This window comes from Myxine glutinosa, chromosome 13 (assembly GCF_964187855.1).
Source record: "Myxine glutinosa chromosome 13, kmMyxGlut1.1, whole genome shotgun sequence".
NCBI lineage: Eukaryota > Metazoa > Chordata > Myxini > Myxiniformes > Myxinidae > Myxine > Myxine glutinosa.
In genome coordinates this window covers 37759437-37765759 of record NC_136273.1, presented here as the reverse complement: position 1 = coordinate 37765759, position 6323 = coordinate 37759437, and positions in this window count along the sequence as shown.

Below are 6323 nucleotides of genomic sequence, written 5' to 3'. Positions count from 1 at the left end.
TTCCTTGTCACACACCCAACCTGTCGACAAAATTTCGTCCAAATCCGTCCACAACTCTTTGAGATATTCTGTTCACAGACAGATATACAAACACACATACAGAGTCAGACAAACAGACACACACAGACACACAGACAAACAAACAGGCAGACAATCTAACAGACAGACAAACAAACACACAGGCAGACAAACAAACAGGCAGACAATCTAACAGACAGGCAAACAAACAGACAGACAAATAAACAAACAGGCAGACAATCTAACAGACGCAGACAAACAAACAGACATCCAAAGAGACAGACAAACAGGCAAACAATCTAACAGATGCAGACAAACAAACAGACATCCAAAGAGACAAACAGGCAGACAATCTAACAGATAGCCAAACAGACAGTCAGACAAGCAGACAATCTAACAAACGAACAGACAGAGAGACAAACACACAGCCAGAGAGACAGACAGACACAGTTGGACAAACAGACAGCCGGACAGACAAACAGACAGACAGTCAATCAAACAGACACACAGAAAGACAAACAGTCAGACAGACAAAAAGACAGACAGACAAACAGAAGACACAGACAGAGAGACAAACAATCAAACACACAGGCACACAGAAGAGGGGACGTGGTAGAAATTTGATCATAGTCAAATCGAACCTAGATGTCCAGAGATATCAGGTACAACAACCAAAGGATTTATACGCCGTATGTACGTATTCTCGCCATCTTTTTATCAATCAGATGTTTGGCAATCCACACCACATTGTTATGAATTTTGGGGTAGTAATGTATAGATTTAGTTAGATCTGTATAGGTAGATGCTCCAATGATCGGGGGGGGGGAGGGGGGGGGGAGAAAGAACCATTTTGATGTACATAAGTCAGGGACCTGTTTAGCCCAGATGTCGGATTAAGCTTGTATATTTGTGGTCATACGAGGATGGCCTTGTGCTAATTACACTGGTCAACAAAATTTTAAAACTTTTATGGTTCTAGTATGTTTTGAGGTGATTCTAACCAACATGAACCTGTAGATTTCGATTATGATATCCAATTTTCACTAGCACATCCAGTTTTTGAGAACCAGTATACTATAGGAATATCAGCCACACACACACACACATATACAGTCACGTGAAAAAGTAAGTACACCCCATGTAAAGTTTTGACTTTTTCAACATATTTCAACATACAGCTATTTGATCTTCATTTCAACAATATTGATAGATAAAGGTGATATAATATAACAAATATCATGAAACATTTACATTTTGTCGTCCATTGTATAATTTGAAAAAACATAAATGCAAATTTCGCATGTGGAAAAAGTAAGTACACCCTTGGCTCTCCTAGGTGGTATTGCCCCCTTTGTCAGAAACAACCTCAAGTAGGCGTTTCTTATAACTGTCTACCAGTCTCTGACATCGACTGGGAGAAATTTTTGCCCACTCCTCCATGCAGAATTCTTTCAGCTGTGCGATGTTTGAGGGGTTTCTTGCATGCACAGCTCGTTTCAAATCCCCCCACAACATCTCGATGGGATTTAGATCCGGGCTTTGACTTGGCCATTCCAGAACCCTCCATTTCTTTCTTTTCAGCCATTCCTTGGTGGATTTTCTGGCATGTTTAGGGTCATTGTCATGTTGCAAGGTCCACCTTCGGTTGAGCTTCAACTTTCCGACAGATGGCCTCACATTATCCTCAAGCACCCTCTGGTACAATGAAGAATTCATAGTGGATTCCATGATGGTGAGCTGCCCAGGCCCTGATGCAGCAAAGCTGCCCCAAACCATAATATTTCCACCACCATGCTTTACAGTTGGTATCAGGTTATTGTGCTCAAATGCTGTCTTTGGTTTTCGCCAAACATGTCTTCTGGTACCGTGGCCAAATAGCTCTACCTTTGACTCACCTGTCCAGAGCACATTGTTCCAGAAGTGCTGGTCTTTGCCGAGGTGTTCATTGGCAAACTTTAGCTCTGCCCTGATGTTCTTTCTGGACAGCAAAGGTTTCCTCCTGGCACACCTCCCATGTAGATCAAATTTGTGCAGCCTCTTTCTAATGGCAGACTCGTGCACTTTGACATCAACAGTGGCAAGAGCTACCTGTAGGTCCCATGATGACATTCTGGGGTTCTTAGGGACTTCTTTCAGCATCTTGCGGTCTGCTCTCGGGCTGAACTTGCTGGTGTGGCCTGGCCTGAACAAGTTGGCAGTTGTTTGGAATCTTCTCCACTTGTAGATGATCTTCCGGACAGTCGAATGATTGATTTCAAATTGTTTGGAGATCTTTTTAAATCCCTTCCCAGACTCGTAGGCATCTATAACCTTCATCTATAACCTTCTTTTCTTCTATAACCAACTGTCCAGAAAGAACATCAGGGCAAGACTAAAGTTTGCCAATGAACACCTAGGCAAAGACCAGCACTTCTGGAACAATGTGCTCTCAGAGAGCCTCAGAGAGCTCTTTTGATCTCGGCATGGTGACGCCGCACACTTCAACAACAAAGAGCAAACCAAACGAAATGTCTGAGGTTTAAATAAGACAGGTTCCTCCAAGATCCTCTCTAACGATGTTCTAATCATTTGCACCAGAGCTGGTGCACCTGATTCTAATTGTAGGTATTTGAAGTAGTGATAAATGTAGGGGTGTACTTACTTTTTCCACATGCGAAATTTCCATTTATGTTTATTTAAATTATACAATGGACTACAAAATGTAAATGTTTCATTGTATCTCGATCTTGTATCCTCGATCTTGTATACCTCGATCTTGTATACAAAAAAACCCTCGATACAAACCTCGATGCAAAAAAAACCTCGATCTTGTATACAAAAAAAAAAAAAAAAAAAAAAAAAAATGTTTCATGATATTTGTTGTATTATATCACCTTTATCTATCAATATTGTTGAAATGAAGATCAAATAGCGGTATGTTGAAATATGTTGAAAAAGTCAAAACTTTACATGGGGTGTACTTACTTTTTCACAAGTTCAAAACACACCTGGTCACAAGTGTGCCGCACTGACCGGGTCCTCAGTCGAGGTCCTCAGCATCATCCCGTTTCGGCTGCGTTATATATTGTTATATATAATATATATATTGTTATGGATTCGTCACCCCGTCTTTGTGGTTTTCATCTACTTGAAGCATTTTTAGTTTCAGGTACTATTATTGTTACGGTTTCGGTGTGAAATGGAGATAACTGTCTTCAAAGGTAAAAATAGTGTTTCAGAAGAAAAACGAAATGAGTGAAGAAGAAACCCGGGAGGAGAAGAGGAAGAGGCGGGCGATAGGATCGAGAGAGTTCGGAGAAGAAAGGCTTATCTGCTTCGTGGTGGTGAGCGGCCCTTGTGAACCTTGGTCGCGAGCGAATGTTGGTTTCCCCAGGAAAGGGATTCCCCTGACAGAGTCGTTATTGCTGTTGCAAATAAACCTGCATGACGGGTTTTGGTTCCGAGAGTGAATCATCGTTGGAGACCAAGCAGACGCCTCCATTATCGGACAGTCCGCCATTTCACCTCGCACCAGCCCTTCGCCCGGTTCCATGTGTGTGTCGTGGGTTTTCCCGGAGCGACCTCAGTGTGGGAACCGTTGATTGTTCATGTCAGTTTCATTGTCGGGTGAACGGAAGGTGTGTTTCCATTCACCTTCTGGGTGAACCATTGCCGGACAGACTTCGGCCCGACCTCTCACCAAGCGGCTCTTCTGCAGCTTTGACTGTCGACTGACCTGGGTCCAGGTCTCAGTACGACCTTTTCGTGTGATCGCCAGAGCGGGGATCGACTTTGGCCTTGTGTCGTGACACCATGACTTTGAGGAATGTTACAGTTCGCTCACGTTGGAGTACTGTGAGTTATTGATTAAGGAAATATTGGTGGTACCATCATAGGAATTGTATGGTTTATGATGTGCAAGTGAGAGTTTCCTTGTACTTGCGTTAAGTGTTATTATTGTGTAAGTTTGAATACAATAATTGGTTTTGTATCAATTGCTTGGTGTGGTTCTACCATTGGTCATTGGGACACACATAATAGCACATCTTTCTGCCGTGACTCCTTTCGAGGCTCGGAGGTACACCGTGGCCAGGGTTTGGGGAAGAGCACGTAACAGAAATTAGGGGCTCGTCCGGGATATAATTCCCTAACATTCCCAAAATTCCCAAATTTGGAATTTTCTAACATTCCCAAATTTGCATTTCTGAAAATTTGGAATTTTTTGTGTGAAGGTCGTTACAGTCAGTGGTTCAATTTCAAATTTCAAGTCAATTAGATGAAAATTGATTTTAGAAATTCGACAAAGTTGTGGGCCTTCGGGTGATGTTGACCTTTGGAGCTCAAAATTTATAGGCTTCGTCCTTATGAGCAACTACTGTTTTGTGAAGATCGGTTGTGACCTGTGGATGAATAACATGCAGACAAAACAGACAATAAAAAACACGACCAAACAATATACTTAAACTAGAACAATGCGACTGTTGCCAATATACCTCCACATCATCCCAAAGGGTAGATGCCCTCGTTCAGTCCTAAAAATAAACAAGTTTGATTTAAATCCCTTCAGCTGTTTTCAATATCACATTTTCACCAGCCATGATGGTTCACATCGATCGGTGAAGCCGTTTCAGAAGGGATTTTTTTTAAATATTGGCTTTCAAGCTAATATGGCTGCCACACCACGTGTCATATGACGTTAGAAAATGTACACTCTGCATATGTATGTTGGGGATCACATTTGTGAAGTTTCATGTTGATCGGATAAGGTTCGTTTTTCTATTCAAGATGGCTGCCAAACCTCGTGACCTAAGACATCATTTTCAAACGATAGGTAACAGTGGTGTATGATATTTGTAAAATTTAGCACCGATAGGGTAAGCGGTTTAAGAGAAATAATTATTTAATATTTTCCTTCACTCCAATATGGCTACCACACCATTTGACCAAAGATATTTTCGTAATCAACTTTTAATCGCCATGCCTAGGCAATGACATGTAAAGTTTCGAGTCAATCGATTTGGTGGTTTGGGAGATGTATTTTTAGGGTTTTAGGACAAATCCAATATGGCTTCCAAACCATGTGACCTACGATGTCATAAATTAAATATTTCAATACAAATGGGTATTAGATCATGTGCATGCAATTTCAGATTTTTAGGATAAGGAATTCGATTAAAACAGTTTTGGCTGGTATATCACTTCACCTATGATATCATTATCATGCTTGACATTGGGAGTACTTGACACTTGAAAGTACTTGACATTGGGAGTACTTGACAATGTGCCAAGTTTAAAAAATTTCAATTCAGCGGTTTCCGAGAATTAATTTTTTTATTATTTGCGTTTAATCTAAAATGGCTGTCATACCATGTGACCTATGACATCACAATTATCATAAAAACATTCTGCATAGGTGTCACTCCTACCCTGGACGTTTCGTTTCAATGAGCCATGTGGTTGCTGAAAAAAACAAGGTTTAGCCGTATGGACGGATAACCTGAAAACAATGCCTGTGGCCACCTTCGGGGGCGGATGTATAAAAAAATCTTCGATTTTTTTTTTTTGCAAGCAAGAGCTAGGGGTGAAAACAACCTCAGCCCACCTTCGGTGGCGGAGGTGGGTGGTGTTTCGTGTGTAGCCACCTGGCTGCCGGTTGCATCATTTATAAGGGCGCGTCTGCCGCTGATGCAACGCCTCTCCATAACCAGTTATCTGGTACTCATTTTGCCGACCTCGGAAGGATGACAGGCTGAGTCAACCCCACCTGGCGTTAATTTCATGGGATTCAAACTCAGGCCTTATATTAGGATCCCAAGCCCACCGCCCTAACCATTAGGCCAACACTAGGTATTGGTGGCGGAGGTAAAAAAAAAAAACGCTGAGAATTAAAAAAGTAAAGGGCACGAACAAACAACCACAACGCAGGCCATAAATTATTTCGCATTCCCCTTCATGCCAATGACAAAATATCAGTGAAGTATCCTAGGTACTCCATTGTCGGATTTCATTTGAAATGCAAGGCGTGCCGCACTGCGCGCTATCAGCACAATGGCGAGTAGCACCGGGAATGCAACGCTGGCTTCGGGCCACACACTGCGGCTGTGAGACCAGGGCGTGCTTTGGGGGGATCCTCACTCATCAGAACACCTGCAATGGTGCGTGTTCATGCATTCGGAAAACTAGTGCGGCAGATCAAAACCAAATCCTCAAAATCTGGATTGGACCATTGAGCTTTTCCATGCGAGCCGATGTCTCGTGGTGCTCGGGAGATCCAGGTTCAAATCCCATAGTCCGTTTACCAATGAGCTTGCAATTCACATCAAATA